Source organism: Delphinapterus leucas, chromosome 18 (assembly GCF_059928025.1).
Source record: "Delphinapterus leucas isolate spDelLeu-1000000601 "Yukka" chromosome 18, BTC_Dleu_Yukka2, whole genome shotgun sequence".
In the NCBI taxonomy this organism is placed as follows: Eukaryota; Metazoa; Chordata; class Mammalia; order Artiodactyla; family Monodontidae; genus Delphinapterus; species Delphinapterus leucas.
This window is the reverse complement of record NC_143146.1, coordinates 2123917-2141018: the sequence shown is the minus strand read 5'-3', so window position 1 is coordinate 2141018 and position 17102 is coordinate 2123917. Positions and strand designations below refer to the sequence as shown.

Sequence of the window (17102 nt, the reverse complement as noted above, 5' to 3'; positions counted from 1 at the left end):
CACCCATGTGCATACAACATGAACACGCACTTAGATGCACACACACTTCACTTCCTGCATTTTATTACAAGAAACATGTCCTCGGGATCACTGAAAACCAGCATCTCCAGACCTTCATAGGAGCCTGGCATTTTCCGTCCTCCTAAGGGTCCCCAGAGAGGCCGCGCTGGAGGCTCAGGTCACCTCCAAGGTACGTAGGGTCCGAAGTCCTGCCCCGAGGAAGGTCAGCTGGTGGCGTTGTCACCGTGAGTCCTTCATCGCCAAGCACCTGCGCTGACGCCAGTGGTGGCCAAGCCGCCTCCTCCAGGAAGACGCGTCCTTATCCACCTAAATGAAGAGGTAAACTGAGGCAAGTGCAGACAACCGAAAGTGAGTCTGTCTGGAACTAGCACAGGAATTGGCAATTATGGAAATGCACATGCAGCCACTGCAGGTGAGGCCTTGAGGGTTTGGGGCAGAGTCCAAACGGCAAGTCCGGTGACTTGAGGACGGGAGAGAGTCTTGGCGGATGGTCGCTGGTCAGGAGGTGGGTTTTGGTTTTCCGTAAATCGGGCGTTTGGGGAACTCAGTCTCTCCCTTCTTAGGCCTCCTTTCCATGTGGGTGCAGGTGTGAGGTTCTTTATTTCACGTCCCTGGTTCCATTTTAAGCTAAACTCCTTTCGGGTTCTCTACCTCAAGGGCGCATTTGGGTCTGGGAGGCCCCGGGTTCTCTGCCCCTCACGCCCCGCGGCCAGGCTGGACCAGAGGAGGGAGCCACCAGCTCGCAGGCCCCAGTGCGCCCCCGTCCCGCCCAGGACCTTCCCCTGACAAGTTCCAGACGCGCCCACCGCGGAGGAGGCTGCGGCCTTGCTCACGAGAGCTGTGACGTGGGCCTTGCAGCATCCTTCACAGCCCTGGAGCCCAGTGGGCAGGGCGGTGGGGGGATGGAGCCGGCCACCTGCAGGCCAAGGAGTGCTGCAGGCGACCCAGCAGCCAAGGGTCTGCAGCCAAGGCACAGTCCCCTGGCCTTTCTGTGACATTTACCGCCCTGGGCAAGGACACGCTCTTTCTCTGTGTTTCTGTTTTCTCCAGTTAATCGGGTGACTTGAAAAGAAGCCAGATAAGTGCATTGTGTGCCTGACAACAAACACCCTGATGACACTGTCTGGGGAGACAGGAGGGAGACACTCCTTTTCTGAGTGGTGGGGTCTTTAGGGAGGCCTTGTGTCACCCCGTGCTTCTAGGTTAATGACCACAGAAAACCGGGGAATGGGGAGCTATAATTTTTCTCCAGAAAGTACAGCTATTTTTACGCCCGTGAAGGAGCTTCGAAGGACCCCGTTTTGCAGCTCAGCAGCCTCATAATTTTCCCAGAAGGGCTCTCTGTGCTCCTACTTGAAGGACACGTCCTGTGCGTTTGATTAAGTTCGGGCAGCAGGTTATGAACTGGACTAATGAAATCCATTCCCACCTCGCAGTGGCCCATTGATCGTCAGTGAAGACGCAAGTGTATCCCCTGGAGCGTCTTTTGGGGCATCTGCCTATATGCGTGGCCTCCTTGGTGCAGCTCATTTCTGTTTGGGAAATCCTAAGCCGGCGTTTGTTTACCAAACAGCACAGGGTTATCATCAACGTTATGGAAAGGAGCACCCTTCAGGGAACTGGACGGGCGGTCATGTTTCAGCCCGTTATTATGAACCCGTGTGAACCTCATGGTGTTTAAAAAGGGAACCAGGGAAACAGTTAGTCTGCACTGAGAAGCCAGAGAAGGGCTAGTAGTGTTCCTGTTGTAATTTCCCACGAAGGACACACTGCTTTCGTGGTGGTGACATCTCTCTGTTTCCTCTTGTTTTTAAACTGGGTGAAACTGGAAAAGTGATTCCTTTTAGAGCCTGGTTCCGGAGCAGTTCTCCTGCTGGGCCAGACCGTTCTGGGGGTGGGGGGCTGACATGCCCCGAGCCCGCATCCACGAGTTCCCTCGCTTTGTCTCAGGAACGCCTGCCCTGAGAGTTTGTTGACGGATGGCCTTTGGCACAGTGTTCAAAATCTTCTGCCGCTCAGAGCGGGTGGGCGGGGAAAGGTATGTTCGAATCTTCCTGTCCCTCCCTTCTCGCCCTGTTTAGGTGCAGGCTGCCCAGGTGGGTCCTTACGGGAGGTGGAGAGGGTGTGGAGGCGCCAGAGCAGCAGCTGAAGGCTCGGAAGGGTGATGCCGAGCCAGAAGGACGTGCCTTCCTGTCAAATCCTGGGTCCTCTGTGCGGGAGGGGCCTTGAGCTGGTGGGAGAGGAAGACCAGGGCTGTGAAGAAAGAGAGCGTCCACATTCCCGGTCTGCGGGGCAGCAGGGTGGGGCATCTTGAGGCACACAAACACCGCTACTTCAGGAAGCTCTTTGCTGTCTCTGTATCTTTAGTCCAACGTCTGTGATTATGCAGGCGGTGTCCGTGTCTCTGTGGACAGCTAGCTTCGTGAGGGGGGCCGCGCTTTCCTTGTCGGGGGTTCCCCGGGAGAACACAGGACCGGCCCACAGCACCGCTCGGGGAAGCATGGCTGGTGGTCAGTGTGGTTTGGCCCAGGTGCCACCTGGCCACGTTCCCCAAGGTCCAAGGCCAATGCCAGAATGTCCTTTGAGGATCCCACCCTGAATGTTTTGCAGGTCGAAGCGGGTGACTTATCAGGATGGTTTTGTTTGATCATTAAGGAAATCATCTCAGTAGGGATTTGTGGAGCTGTTTTCCAAACTGAAGGCAAAGCTATCCGCCAAACTCATTCCTTAGGTTGCAGAAAGCTGGCATTTGGGAATGAGCGATACGGGTTAGGTGCAGAACCCCCCAGCTTCCCTTGGCGGGGAAATCGTCACTGTCAGAAGCATGATAGCAACTGTCAAAAGTGCATGAAATCAGCTCTGCAGATGGTGAAACAGAAGTCACAGTTCCCTTTGTTCTGTGACAGGGTGAACATTTCAAATGTTTCATCAAAGAGGAAATGGAATTCCAACACTTCACATCTAAATAAACGGGTCCCGCTCCCCCACTCGCTTCTCACAACCAACAGTGAGTTGTGTAGAGCATGTCAATCCTTCCAACCCAAGAGGACGAACTGGCGGACGGTGGTACCTCCTCACCAAATATGCTTTGTTTGGAGTAAAATCTGAAACCATGGGTTGGGCCAAAGGCGCATTTTCGGATGTGACCCCAGGCCCAGCCTCCGCGTTCCGGGCCTCGGCCCAGCTCCTGCACACAGTTGAGGGTCTCCTTGCAGAGAAGAGGCTCGCAAAGACCTGCTTTGTCTTCACCGCTCCCTCGTCCTGTGTCCCGGCCTGTGACAGACCCACCCTGGTGGCTTCGGCTCCGGGTCCCGCGTGCTCCCCTGCCCTCAGTGGTCCTGTTTGGGGAGCTGCCTGCGTCCCAGGTGGGAAGAGCGAGGGAGGAGCAGGACAGAGGACGCAGCGGGTCCCTCAGAAACTCCCCTTCTTGGGGCAGCCTTGACTGAGTGTGTGGAGCCGTTTCATTGTCGTCAACTGGCTCTGAAGGTCCGGAGGGTGCGACTGTGTGTCAGGAGCTCGCAGAAACCCTGTTCTGGCGGTGGGCTGGGGGAGGCGTCTTGCCGTCTCTGCTCAGACTAAACGCCGCGTGGAAGAGTGAGCAGGGCCCCAGTTCTTGGCGGGGTGAGGATGCGCCGGGGCGGACGGGCACGGCCCTGCTGTCCTCTCTCTCCACTGACCAGCTGCCCCGGATGGGGAAGGATGGGCCCAAGGACTGGGATTGCTGGGTCCTATGGCAGCTCTATTTGTAGTTTTTTTAAGGACCCTCCGGACTGTTCTCCATAGCGGCTGCAGCAATTCACATTCCTACCAGCAGTGCGGGAGGGCTCCCTTTTCTCCACACCCTCTCCAGCATTTGTTACTTGTTGTCTTTTGGATAATAGCTGCTCTGACAGGTGTGAGGTGATAGCTCATTGTGGTTTTGATTTACATTTCCCTGATGACGAGTGACGTTGAGCATCTTTTCAGCTACCCGTTGGCCATTAGTATGTCTTCTTTGGAAAAATGTCTGTTCAGGCCTTCTGCCCACTTTTTAATCAGATTGCTTGTTTTCTTGATATTGAGTTATATGAGTTCTTACGCTAAGTGAAATAAGTCAGACAGAGAAAGACAGACCCTGTATGTTTTCACTTATGTGTGGCCTCTAAAAGACGAAACAAATGAACAAATATAACAAAACAGAAATACAGATGCAGAGAACATTCTAGCGGTTGCCAGAGGGGTGGGGGTGGGGTGAGGGGAAGGGTGAAATAGCTGAGGGGGATTAAGAGGTGGAAAATACCGGTTATAAAATAAGTAAGTCATGGGGATGTAATATATAGCACAGGAAAAATAGTCAATAATATAATAATAACTTTCTATGGTGCATAATCTATAAAAATATTGAGTCAATCACTGTGCTGTACACCCGAAAATCATATAATATTGTGAGCCAACTGTACTTCAGTTTTAAAAAAGACTATTGAAAAAGGGCAGCTTTGAAATTTACATACCCGTATCCAGATAGGGGTTTTCCTCCAGCTGAAGGAGGTAAGGCATCAGTCACAGTGTGCTTCTAATTCATGTAAGAAAGTAAGCTTGTCTGATATATTCTGTAGATCGTCATGTTATGGGATCCAGATAAATACACTGTGAGGTCCTGTGTACATTTTCCAAATAAATATGGTGGAAGAGCGGCTCTGCGTCGCACCTGTCTGGTCAGCCTTGAGTATAAGCAAAGTCGCCATGCACATTTCTCTGGCTGTACGTGCCTTAGACTTTAATTCCAAATGCTTGAAACCCAACCAAAACTAACTTGAGCAAAACAGGGGCTGTCCTCAGGTGGTCGTCCTCCGCGTGCGTCTGTGTCCTGATCTTCTCTTCTTCTAAGGACGCTAGTCAGGCTAGATCAGGGCCACCCACGTGGCCTCATTTTAACTAAATCGCCTCTTTAAAAGTCCATCTGGGGCTTCCCTGGTGGCGCAGTGGTTGAGAGTCCGCCTGCCAATGCTGGGGACACGGGTTTGTGCCCCGGTCCGGGAGGATCCCACATCCTACGGAGCGGCTGGGCCCGTGAGCCATGGCCGTTGAGCCTGCGCGTCCGGAGCCTGTGCTCTGCAACGGGAGAGGCCACAACAGTGAGAAGCCCGCGTACCGCAAAAAAAAAAAAAAAAAGCCCATCTGCAAATGCAGTCCCGTTCTGAGTCCTGTGGGGGTTAGGGCTTCAACACATCGACTTGGGGGGCTAAAGTTCAGCCCATAGCAGCAGCCTTTCCGGTCCTTGTCCTGCACACATGAATGTAGGAAAAGGAATGCTCTTGTCCCCAAATAGGTGGCCAGGTGTATTTTGCAGTGAAGCTCAGAGCCAATACCATCAGGAATCTGAGTTCAGCCTCCTTGTGAGTTTAGTAGGTCTTTGTCAGCCAGGTTTTAGGAATAAGAGCAATACTTCCCAGTTTTAAATATCTGAAAATAACCTCTGTGTTATCGTTTTCTTTTTAGGTTTTCTATACATTTTTTCATAATTTAAAAGCATGGTAAGAAAGTAAAATTGTTGAATGCTTTTAAATCGAGAAACTGAAAAAATGAAACTGAAAAACTGTGGAGCCCTGGTCGTTTAAAATTGACATGCGCCTTCCCGAGAGTGCTTTTTGTGGGTGTGTGCACGTGCTCCAGAGAGAATGCTGTCTCGGGTGGACCCCCCGCTTCTGGGTGGTGGGACGGGATCGCGGTGGCCTTGCTCTGACACACACCTGTCATCAACCTTCGGTGGATTTCGGGCATGGAAACCTTTCCCACAATTAAGGGGCACTGAGGGGATTAATCTGCTTCTTGTAATCTTGTCGGAAACGAGACACTATAATCCAGCGGCTGGCTGAGTCCAGCGGCGTCCCGCGTGGCCGGGCCGGTGGAGGTGCCGCGCCTTGTCGTCTGCTTTCCTGAGCCCTCTGTGCCTACTGCGGGGTGGACGGGAGGTGAGGGCGTGATTGATTCCGAGCCGCTCACAGGGCCTTGAAATAGCTTCTGTTGTTGGCTGGCCAAGGCTGGCATGTGTTGGGAGTGAAAGAAAACCAAGTCAGGATTCTGTTTTCCTAAATCCTGTTGGGCAGGCAGCCTCCGCCACAGGGTGAGGCGGTGCCTGGGGAAGCGGCCGCTACCTGGCGCGTCATCGCGACGTCTTCACCTTAGGCTGTCCCACCTCTGCCTCCAGACAGGTTCTGGGAGACGTCTGATAAGCTTGGTTACGGGTACGTTCCCTACAAGGACTTAGGGCTCTGGGGGTGTTTATGAAGCAGGATTTCTGTTGACTTTGATCCTTTTGGGTGGTTAAGTGCTAATAAAATGAGACTAAGCTGGCTTAGATGTCTCCCAGCTGGCGTTCTGAGCCTGCCAACAACGGATGAGCACCAGGTATTAATCCCTCCCTGGTGTCCTTCCCACCCTGGGCGCTGTCACCCGAGCACCATACCGGATGGGCGAGTTTGTGCTGAGGGTCTTCTCGCCTGGCCTTCCTCGTTGGTGACCTCATTTCCCCTTTGCCACCGGCCTCAATTCACAGAAGACCCGTAGACTCGGAGTTTTAGTAAGTGCCCAGGCGGGACAGGCTCCACATGGTCGGACGGGATGGAGAACCACCCATCATTTCCCGGAACCTTCCCCGGAAGTGGAGTGTGAGTCGAGCTGGGCCGTCCTGGGACTGTGCAGCTTTACTGTGACTCTCTTACAGAGCGTGGCATTGGCTTTGTCTACCAAGCAAGCTAATTAGCCGTCAGTGTGTGGGCTGCTTTTCTCTCCGAAGGATGATAGTTTAGAACGTTTTCCTTAAAAGAGTCGCCAGGCTTGGGTTCCTGGGAAAACAGATTTGGGGACCAGGTTTTTGCATGTGGGAAGTTTACTGGGAATTCTCCCGAAAACAGCCTCTGTGAGGGGTGGCGGGGCAGGGCTGGGCAGAGGGAGGAGCTGAGGTCAGTGAGGCCCCAGCCAGCCCTGGGGTGGGGCTCTGGGCAACAAACGGAAACAAAGTTACGAACACGCTATTTCCAGAGGGCCTGTATCAGATAAATAGAGAGCACAGATAGGTAGGTAACCGTCTGTGTGCACGTCTGCGACGCGTCCACTGGAAGCGTCTGCACGTGTTTACGAGCTGAACCACCCCGAGCATGCATCCCTGATGGGACTCAGGCACTCTCCTCTCCCCCGCCGGCTCTGCTCTGTTCCACTTTCCTTACACAGGTTTTCACGTCTAAACTGACGAAAGCCGGGGATTCTGCTAATTATACACACCACGTCCCGCACTCACAAACCTGGTGTTCGATGAGCATCACACAGTAACAAAATAGCCAAAGAAGCCACAAAGAAAACATCGTCTCTAGCAGGAAGTGGACATTCTGCCAGCCCTGCTTTGTCCACATGTGGGCAAGTCAAGCCGAGGAGAGAGGGAACAGGCCTGGGAGCCTGTGATTCCCAAAATGCTCACCCCTGCTGCCCCACCCAACCCCTGCCTGTGCTTAGCCCAGCCCCTGTTTGCAGTGCTTTGCTGCCCCAAACCTGTCACTCAGCCTTACTGAAAAGGCCAATCCAAATCTCGCGTCCTCTAGGAAACTTACCCGTTTGGTTAAAAGCTGTATTTTTGAACCAGAATTCTAGGTACAAGCTAACAGATTTAGCTATATCATTATACGTATATGTACAGTCTTCCAAATAAAAATGTACCCAGCTTCACACTGAGATCACCTTGTTAAGTATAAAGTTGCATGACATGTCATTCTCTTGGGTAATTCCCAGCAGTTCAGAGGCACTTCTGCAATGGTTCTCTCGTTGATCAGGAGCTCTGCTTTCTACAGAGTAAGTGGCAAGGGGAAACGATTAGGATGGTTTACAACGACAGAGCAAGTGCAGAAGAAGCAGTGTGCTTGAAAAAACGTTTGCCAGGACCTAAAACCAGGTAAGATACACGCTAACATCGGGACGAGCAAGTCTACGTGGCGTCAGGTCGGAAATGAGGGCAGTGGATGGGGAAACCCAGCTTGGGTAAAAGATTATGGAGAAACGGACCAGAAGACATTCTGTTGTTACGTTGAGGAAGGGCCGTGACCTTCCACTGCGAGGGTCAGCCTCACCCCTCCCACACCCACCCAGCCTGTGATGCTGTGACGCTCTGGGCCACAAGCAATGGAACCCGTGACCAGTGTGACCGGCGTGGACGGTGACCCCTGCATCACCGTGAAGAGGAACGGGTGTGCCCCTCACGCCTCACCCCTCCTAACTGGCTTCCATAAGGCTTGCCACGTGCTACACTGATGCCACCTGAGCTCCCATGCCCACTGGCACACGGGAGTGGGAAGCATGCACTAATTAATAGCTTACAGAGGTGAAGTCAACATTCCCTGAATCCCTTCTGAGGAGGGCAGCCATGAGGTCACTGCAGCAGCCTCTTTTAAAGCACTCACAACGTGTCGTAGGAACTGCCGTAAGGCTCAAGGCTGTAACGAACTCTAAGCCTCTGTGGCCTTCACAATGGATATTTAGTTTTCTCGTAAAATCCAACACATACTGTAATTAGTTCCTCAGACCCTTTCAAAATGGACCTACTGCCCTTCTGGGGTAATGGTACCATACGGAAAGGAGAGTATCCCAACATTTAGAGGAATCAGGGTCAAAGCAGCACGGATATCCAGAGACACAAAGCATCGTCAGGGCCCCCGTCGGAGCAGGCACTGAATGGGGCCCACCCGTCCCGCTCACCTTAGGACCACTGGGCCACAGACCTGCCCGACGGTAATTTGCCCAATTCCTACGTGTACACCTGGACTGGATACACTCCGTAAAACTGGAACGGACGTAGGTGGTTTCCTAGACTGTGGGGTGAGAGCTATCAGCGTGGAGAGGGTTGGGGGAAGCCTCAAACTCCCCACATAAATTAGCCAATCAAAGACAATATTGCTCTGCAGGACCTAAAGGATGCGAGGGTGTCTCCCCTTAACTCATCAGTGCGTCCTTACAAAACCTCGAGGGAGCCCGAAGGCCGCAGGCTCAGCCGAGCAGCTGTGTGCCCGGTATGGCAACCCCACCAGGAAAGGCTCCTGGGCATCGGGAACTTTGGAGACAGACACTGACCTGGAAAGTGCCCTGTCCACCCCCGACAAGAAGGAGGACCAGACGCGGCTCAGGTTCTCCTGGGGTGGACACACGATGCCTCTGCAGCATTCACTCCCTGCGCTCTGCCACGGGGGTCCCATGGAACATGGACTGTCCAGGTCCTCCTCAGAACCCACACCGATCCACCGTATCGAGGCCATCAGACTGCAGGAGCCTGAACTGAAGGCCACGCTGAGACACACGCACTCCGGAGGGTGGGAAATAAACCCCAGGAGCCGGCACTTCTAGGGCTGGGATGTGCCCTCCAAAGGGAAGGATGTTTGGTTTTGATTTAGCGTAAATGTGCGTTAGGTCCCTGCCTCTGGAACGTGAGCAAGCAGGCAAGTTCCCGCGGATGGTGTCAAAATGCAGATTTTGGTCCGGGAGGGGCCCGAGGCTGTGTTTCCAGCAAGCTCGCGGGAGATGCTCGTGCTGCGGGAACCACGCCTTGAGCCGTCAGGCTCTGGGTCCTCGACGCGTGAAGTCTGAGGACCGTCGGTCCCTGAGGCCCTGCTGGGTCAGAGCCAGACACCGTCCTGGTTGCAGGGCGGAGCCGCCACTTGGCCTGGCCCAGCTGGGCTCCCGCTGCAGGCAGCCCCCCTCCGGCTCCCCCCAGCCTCGGCCTGAGGCCACCAGAGCCAGCGCACCTTCCCGGCAGCTTCCCAGAAGGAGACCCTGGAGCATGGGTTCACGTGTGGGCTGTTCATTCGGAAGGATGTTGAGGGGTTGCACACTGAGCCCTCTCTCTCCTAAGGCCTCCGCAGAGGAGACTCACCAGCCTCCCAGTTAACAAATCAGAAGATGATTTCCTTCACTAAATCTTCTCCTGGTCGGTCTCCATCCTGCCTCCCGAGCACCCCCGAAGCCCACTCCTCTGAACCTTCTCCACCACCGCCTGTTCTGGGTGTGGCCACCCAACTGGCCCCCATGCCGCTCTCTGCCCGGTCCTCAGCCCATGGGTCCCCTCCAGAAAATGCGCATTTACCGCCCTTCCCTGGGGAAGTGTCTGGTGGTTCCTCCTTATCCTTGGGTCAGACTCTAAGTCTTCTTTGTGGCTGAGGAGGCTGTGTCATCGGGGTCCCCTCCTCGAACCTCAGGTCACACCTCTCACCCTCTGCCCAGGAATCATCACTTACTGTGGGACCAAAATGGTGAAATTGTAAAGGTTAACAACCTATGGTATTAGGATAGGGATGACTGCCACGTGTTGATTTCCTACTAGGCAGCAGGCATGGAGCTAGGTGCTTGGTAAGTAAAGGTGGAAGGAATGGGCAGATAAATTAACAAACGTTTGTTGGAAGGACCTGTGGCCTCTGATCAGAGTGCTCACATGCTGGGGCAGAAGCTTCGTTGAAGAGAGTCTGGCCAACGCCGTTAACCCTCTTGGCCTCCTGGGTCCCACCTCTCGGGCGGGCGGGGGGGACCCTACCCAGGGGCAGCAGAAGCCAACAGCAGCCGACTGCCCCCTCTGCTCGCACACCAAGTTCAGCCTTTTCCTGGTAAAAACGATTTTTCTCAGTACTATTTATCCTTGTCATATTCTGTTCATTTAAAATTTATGTTCGTCAATCCTCATCTCACCTCTTCTAATGCTTTTTCGCTTACATCTAGTGGGTTTTAGACTTTTATCTTCCCTCTCTCTCATCTTCCTGAGTTTTTTATCTCAATGGTTTTTGGATTTAGCTTTTATTTAAATATCAGTCATGTCTTATTTCCGATATTACTTCCTTTTAGAGGAGCAGAGCCCACACGGGGCGGCTGGCAAGGGCTCTGGCGATCAGACAGTTCAAACGCAAACCTTCTCTGCATGAAGTCCGTAAAGGTGTTATCCTATGTTTTCTCCCAAATGAGAAAAAAAAAAAAAACCTGTCACATGTAGGCTACTAACTTGTTGTTTTTGTATGTGAAGCGAGGTAGGGAGTCCACTTCTTGGTTTCTGTGGATGACCAGTGGGGCCATTCTTTCCTTGCTCATTTGCAGGGCCAGCCCTGTCGGAAATCAGGTTTCCCATGCGCGTGGACCTGTTTCTAGCATCTATACTGTGCTTCACTTGTCAGTCAGTCCTCGGGCCAGCACCACACCGTCCTGATTACTGAAACGACATAGCAAGTCTCTGTATCTGGTTTATGGTTTTCCCACTTTAAGCTGTTAATATGATAATTATAGCAATATGGGTTTTAATGTTTTTTAATGCAAGAGTAACCTTGAAGTCCTTCCCTGTGGACATGGATTTTATTTGACAGTGATTTTGTTAGTATTTGTGCATTTGTGTATATGTGTGTTTTTGTTCTTGTGTAAGGTTGGCCTGTCGTCTTTTTTTGTATTATCTGTGACTCTGATAACTAGCCCAATAAAATGAGTTGAAGGAATGTCTATTCTTTCTACATTCTCTGGAAGGGTTGCGTGATGGAATTATACAGTGACTGGTAGAACTCATCTGTAAAACCATCCATATTTTCTGTGTAGATAGATTTTAGAATATTGATTCAAGGCATTTAAAGGTTTCAGGATCATTCAGTCCTATTGGTGTCAGTTTGGATAACTTGTTTTATGTAGGAATTCGTTATTTTCACATTTTTTCCAAATTATTCGGCCCGGATGTGTTCTAGTACTCTTTGATATTTAAATTTTTGTTGTATATACATAGTTACCTACTTCTTCATTTTTGCTATGTATATTTTATTTTCACTCGTTTTACCTTTATATTCTTCTGAGATTTGTTAACTTGATTAATCTTTTTCAAAGAACCAAGTTTTGGCTTTATTTATCCTTTCTCCCATACCTTTATTTTCACCTGCATTACATTTTGTTCATTATTGTTTCCCTTCTTTTGCTTTGTTGAGTTTGTTCTGCTGTTCTTGCACGTTATTAATTTCCAGCCTTTTAAAATTTTCTAATATAATTTAAGACTATAAATTTGCCTCTTATCATGACCTTGGCTGCATCTCACAATTACTGATACCTAATATTTTTAATAGGAATTTTCTAACTTCCATAATGATTACTATTTTGATCCATGAGGCTTTTTTCTTCTTCCAGTTGTACTGAGCTATAATTGACATATAGCACTGTGTAAGTTTAAGGTGTACAGCGTAATGATTTGACATCATAAAATGATCACGAAGTGTTTGAAAGTGTACTTTTTTACTTCACAAACGTACGAATTTGTTTAGAAAATCATTTTGATTTTGAGCTTAACATATTTGTTGGATCTAAAATGCTATACAAGAAGTATTCAAATTTCAGAAATGTTAAAATGTGGGAAAATGGCAACAGTAATTACAAGAAGTTCCTGATTGTAAGACACATCCTAATTTAGAGATACTAAAAACTGAAAAAGAAAACTGTGTTTTAGAAGCTAAAATTTTGTTGCAGTCAGAAACTGTGTGTCTGTGTAATATCAACTTATTAAAATATGGTGCAATTTACTTTATTTCCTAGTATGTGGTCAGTATTTGTAAGTGTTTCTTGAGAGTTTAAAAAAATATTTAATTCTCTATTTCTATTATGTTGCTATTATATGAGCCTCTTTCATAGTGTTATTCAAGTATTTTATATCCTTACTGAATTTTGTGTATATGGTTTATTGATTATTTACAGAAGGAATTTTAAAAATCTACTTCTGTCATGCTAGACTTCTCAAAATTTCCTTATAATTCCATCTGTTTTTGTTTTATATGTTTTGACTTTGTTATTAGGAACAAAAATGCTTAGAATTGTTATATTTTCCTGTTGAATTGAGCCCTTTATGCCCTTTATCAATAAGTAATAACCTTTTATTTTAATGTCTCTTGTAATGCCTTTGGCCTTAAATTATTTTTGTTTTCAACTTATACCAATATATTACTACCAGCGTTCTTTAGCTATTTGTTTAGAACATATTTTTCCTTTTTTGTTTTTGATTTGTACCTGTCTATGCTCTTATATTTTAGACGTATCTCTAATAACCAACATATAGCTGGGATTTTTAAATTCAGCATTATAATCTTAACTTTTTAATTAGAAAGTTTTATTCATTAGTATTTATTACGATTAGTGATATACTGAAATTCCTTTCTACTATTTTATTTCATGCTTTCTATTTGTCCTACCTTTCTGAGGCTTCTTTTTTCTTTCTATTCTTACATCCTTTTAAATTAATTGAATTTTTTTCTTCCCTCCCATCTTATTCTCCAACTCAATTTGGAAGTAATACATTCTATTTCTATGATATTGTTGATTACCCTGAAATATTAATAATCCATAAGCTATTTGACTTGACAAAGTCGACAGCTAATATTTTACCCTCTTTAAAGATGATACAAGAAACTTAGAGTGCTTTTATTATAAATTATATGTTGCAGTTGTTCTCTTAGTTCTATCTTGTTATTTTTAGTCACACAAATGATATGTTACTGTTTTCCACAGCTAATGTTTGTTTAGACTAATCCACATATTTACTATTTTCTTTGATAAACATTCTATGTATCTCAGAACTTTTTTTCTGGGATCCTTTCTCTCTTCCTAGATTTCTCCTTATGAAAGTGCCTCTAATGAGGGTCAGTCATGGGATTTTTGAAATGTCTTTATTTCATCATCATTTTCAAAAAGTACACTGAACTGATTTATCATTTCAAATCAGCATTTATTTTTTCCCCTGGCACTTTAGATATTATGCCACTGACTTCTGGTTTCCCCTATTACTGTTGAGAAGTCAGCTGTATTTCTAAATCTTGTTTCCTTTTAGAGAATCTATTCTTTTCCTCCAATTTAAAAAGGTCTGTCTTTTTATTTGTATCCATCAGTGTCATTAGGATGTGTCTAAGTGTGAATTATTTTTAGATACCCTTCTTGGGGTTTATGGACATCCTAAATATGAAGAGTCATGTCCTTTAAAAATATTAGGAAAATTTTAACCGTTCTTTTTTCAAGTATCGTGTTTCTTCCATTCTGTTTTCCTTCTAGAATTCTGATTAGAAACGTATTCTGTTTTCTCATATTATGCCACACCTGTTAAATGCTATTCTCCTTTTCCCTTCTCTTTCCTTTCTCTCTTTGCTCCATTTTGGGTACATGTTTGACAATGAGGTCTGTCTTCCAATCATAAATTCTCTCTTTAGCTGTATCTAGTCTGCCGTATAACTTTTCTATTAGAGTTTCTATTTTTAATTATTAGACCTTTCATTTTTTTTAAAAGTTGGATCCTCAGGCCACCATTCTACATATAGTCAAGAAAGATTTTAGCTTTTGTTGTATACTTCACTCATTGCTACATTCACCATCATCTGTGAAAAGCACATTAGGAAAAATAAAATGGCTCTTTGATATCATGGACCTTTCCTTAAGCCTTGACTCTTGGGCAGAAATTGGTTAGGGCATTTGTCACATCAGCTCAACTAGAAACCCTTATTTACTGATGTTTAAACCAAACTTGTGCACTAATACTCCTTTGAGTTGTGGCCGATTTGTCAGATTAGGGAGGAATCCCAGTGGGAAAAAACAAAACTGTGCTATAGATCCTTTCTCATTTAGATGATTAGTTAATGACTGAATACTAGTTTAAGGCGAGGTAGGTGACCCCCTTCATAGCAGACAGGATAGGAGCATAAAAGTTCTCCTGTGGGCTGGGCTCTCATGTGATACCTGACCCCAGCTGATGCGAAGTTATTTATGATCTTTGTACCACTTGGCATGAATATTCGTACACTTTACTGCAGAAATACTGATATGCTTCATTATGGTTTGCTCTCAGCATGTTAAATAAGATACGGTATTTGGTAGAATTTCCTTTCTAAAATATGAAACGTTATTGATTTTGGAAAACAACTGGCCTTGGGGATTTTAGATAAAAGGTTGTGGCCCCGTAATACTTATGCCATTGTGTTCTGGTAAGGATTAAATAACATAAAGTACAGTTTTTTGCACACTGCTTGGTTTAGAGTAAACCCTCAATAAACCGTAATTCTGTGGCTGTTGTTATTGGATCATTTCAGATACCCCTCTGATTGTCATACTTGCTAAAGTGGTCCTGGGGACGAGGGGGCAGGAAATGTGGAGCTAGGCATCTGAGTACTCATGTGATGTCTTGCATTTCACATATGTCAGAGTGCAAGGGACAGGAGCCTTTAGAAACTCATTAGGCACTGATGTAGGGTGGAGCCAGCAGGACTGAGAGCTTACATCTAAATTACTCAGCAGGGGAGGGAGAGGAATAGGAATCTAGAACAAGGTGCTTAAGAAATCAAATTAATTAATAGAAACTTCTAGGGCCCTTCCCAGGTCCTTAGAAGGGGCTGTGCAAGAGGAAGGCCTGAAGTCTCTGCTTCAATGGCTTCTTGGTGGACATGACCCCTGCCCCCGCCCCCCGCCGCCCCCGGATGCTGCTTTGAGCACCTGTGTAAACCGTGCTTTCTGAGCATCCCACTGGGTTGGGCCATGCAGAGAGTCTGCACTTTGGCTGGTGGCCACGCCTTTGCTTAGTCCCCAGAGAGTCTCAGCCGAATGCACCAGAGGAGGTTTATGCAGCCCTGGGCCCTCAGCCCCCTTCACCTCCACTCAGTCTGGAAGGAATAGGTGTCTCTTCCAGGCAAAATCTAGCAGGCTAGAGTCTGAGCCTTCCAGGCCAAAAATCCAGCTCTGTGACACGCTGCTTTCTGAGTATACCTGTGGGCCCCCTCGTGGTTGATAATTAAGACTAGTCTTGATAAAGGAAGAGAGATGCCCTACGAGTGAGGAGGGAGGGGGCCAAGCCGAGATCAAGGCGAGAGTTTAGGCGCCTGAGGTGGGGGACCAGCCTGCATGCCCCGTGGTCCAGAATAAGCTGGAGTCTCAGGAGGGCGAGGGGGTCCCGCTGACCTGTTCACGGCTGATCCCCAGCCCCGCCCCAGGCCCGGCCCGGAGCAGACCTGACCCGATGTCTGCTGAGGGACAGAGTCGGAGGACTGAGCTCTGAGGAGCCAGGAAGGTGAGCAGGACTGTGATTTGCAGGCTGAAGCCAGAGGGAGTTGGAGGTAAAATGGAGGTGAGTCCCCCCTCCCTCGAAGAGAATGAGTGCTGCCAGGAGCACGTGCGGAGTAGATCCCGAGCAGCTCACCTGAGGAAGGTAGGGAATCCCTCACCTGAGGAAGGTAGGGAATCCCTCACCTGAGGAAGGTAGGGAATCCCTCACCTGAGTGCTCCTGGGGGAAGGGCGGTGTCAGGGCCCCCCGGCAGCCGGCAAGGGCGAGAACGCAGTCCTGAACCTGCCCCATCACTTCCAGACACTGCCCCCCAGGGCGAGGCCGTTCCCAGCCTGACTTGCTGCATCTCCGTCAGTGACAGAGGGGATGCAGCACCTGGAAAGGTTCGAACCGGTGTTAAAAGCAGCCCAGACAGTGCCAGGGAGAAGTAGCACTGATGGACCAGCCCTGGGCTTTCAAGAACAGGTCTAAAGTTGTGTAAGGCTTGAGTGTAATCGATGAAAAATCAACATTCAGTTCCTTACCTGGGGTAACAGGCTCTGCGACCACCACGAGTGACACAGCTAAATGTGAAAATTTTTAAAAGTGTCAAAGGCAATTTGTATCCTTTTTAAAGTGAGAGGAAAGATTACTTTGTGAAGTAAGCACGTGAAATTATAGAAGCATAAAATGCAGCCTGTTATTCAGCAGCAAAACAAAGATATTAAACATCTCAGCAGGTGGGAAGAATATGATCTCTAAGAATTCAGACGTAGGGGGTGACGTCTCCTTTCTGTTGAATAAACGGGGAAGGAACCGAAATGATGTTTACACGGAAATAAGAACATTTAAATATGTGGTGTAAAGCCATGAGAGAGGGATTACTTTCAAATCATTAAACTAGCAAACATGGAAAAACAGATACAAGTGTGAGAAGCTGGATTAGACAAGCCCAGCAGAACTACTGCTGGTCGCTGAGTAAATACAGGGACTATTTCCTGAGGAGACAGCCGTGAAAAGATCTTTCAGGGGCCCACTCTGGGGTTAGGT

The 17102-nt window shown here is 48.3% G+C and overlaps 1 long non-coding RNA gene across 2 annotated transcripts in view; it reads left to right on the top strand.

Moving 5' to 3' along the window:
• The window catches only part of LOC149746813 (uncharacterized), a 183389-nt gene that overhangs the window by 48830 nt on the left and 117457 nt on the right, over positions 1 to 17102 (top strand). The gene's annotated exons all lie outside the window — the stretch shown is intronic.